Genomic DNA, 1,567 nt, shown 5'->3' with positions numbered 1-1,567 from the left:
CCAAAATGGTTGTACAAATTTATACTCCCACCAGCAATGGAGGCGTGTTCTGCTTGCTCCACACTGTTGCCAGCATGTGCTGTCCTTGAATTTTTTTTATCTTAGCCATTCTGATTGGTGTAAGGTGGAGTCTCAGGGTCATTTCGATTTGCATTTCTCTGATCACTAAGAATGTTGAGCATTTCTTTAAGTGTTTCTCAGACATTCAAGATTCCTTTGTTGAGAATTCTCTGGTGCCTATGGATTCAAGGCTATTCCCCTCTTTCTCGCCTATTGCATTTAGTGTATACAGTTTTACATTGAGGTCCATGATGAACTTAGACTTGAGTATTGTGCAGGGTGATAAATATGGATCTATTTGTATTCTTCTACATGCAAACATCCAGTTAAACTAGCATTTTTTGAAGATGCTTTCTTTTTTCTATGGTATAGTTTTGGTTTCTTTGTAAAAATCAAGTGTCCATAGGTAGGTGGGTTTATTTCTGAGTCTTTGATTCAAATTCTTTGATCAACTAGTTTGTTTTTATGCCAATACTATGACCAGTTTTTTATTAATATTGCTCTGTAGTACAGCTTAAAATCAGTGATGGTATACCTCTAGATGTTCTTTTATTGTACAGGATTGTTTTAGCTCTCCTGTTTTTTTTTTTTTTTTTTTTCATATAAAGTTGAGAGTTGCTCTTTCAAGGTCAATAAAGAATTGTGTTTGAATTTTGATGTGACTCGCATTGAATCTGTAGATTATTTTGGTAAGTAAGATGGCCATTACTATGTTAATCCTACCAGCCCATGAGCATGGGAGAGCTTTCCATCTTCTGATGTCTTCTTCAATTTCTTTCTTCAAAGTCTTGAAGCTCTTGTCATTTCTAATGTCTTTCACTTGCTTGGTTAGAGTTATACCAAGATAGTTTATTATTTTTGGCTACTGTCAAGGGTGTTGCTTTCCTAATTTCTTTCTTAGCCCATATATCATTTATATAAAAATGAGCTACTGATTTTTTGAGTTAATTTTGTACCCAGACACTTTGCTGAAGGTGTTTATCAACTGTAGGAGTTCTCTGGTAGAATTTTGGGAGTCACTTATGTATACTATCTTATCATCTGTGAATAGTGAGTCTTTGACTTCTTCCTTTTCAGTTTGCACCCCTTGATCTCCTTTTGTTGTTTGGCTTTTAGAGTCTCTATTGAGAAATCAGGTGTAATTCTGATAGGTCTATCTTTATATGTTACTGGCCTTTTTCCATTGCAGCTTTTAATATTTTTCTTTGTTTTGTACATTTAGTGGTTTCATTATTATGTGGCAGGAATTTTTTTCCTGGCCTAATCTATTTGATGTTCTGTAAGCTTTTAAAAGAAAATGTTTATAGGCATCTCTTTCTTTAGGTTAGAAATTTTTCTTCTATGATTTTGTTGAAAGTATTTCTGGGCCTCGGAGCTGGGACTCTTCTCTTTTTTCTATTCCTATTATTATTAGTTTTTTTTTTTCATAGTGTCCCAGAGATCCTGGATGTTTTTTTTTAATTTTTAATATTTTTATTACATATTTTCCTCAATTACATTTCCAATG

The 1,567-nt window shown here is 33.6% G+C and overlaps 1 protein-coding gene across 1 annotated transcript in view; it reads right to left on the bottom strand.

The window, feature by feature from the left end:
• LOC110304468 (protein regulator of cytokinesis 1-like) overlaps nucleotides 1–1,567 on the bottom strand; it is a 44,107-nt gene that overhangs the window by 1,845 nt on the left and 40,695 nt on the right.

Source organism: Mus caroli, chromosome 11 (genome assembly GCF_900094665.2).
Source record: "Mus caroli chromosome 11, CAROLI_EIJ_v1.1, whole genome shotgun sequence".
Taxonomy (NCBI): Eukaryota; Metazoa; Chordata; class Mammalia; order Rodentia; family Muridae; genus Mus; species Mus caroli.
The sequence above is the reverse complement of the archived record's forward strand: the minus strand, read 5'-3'. Positions and strand labels throughout refer to the sequence as shown.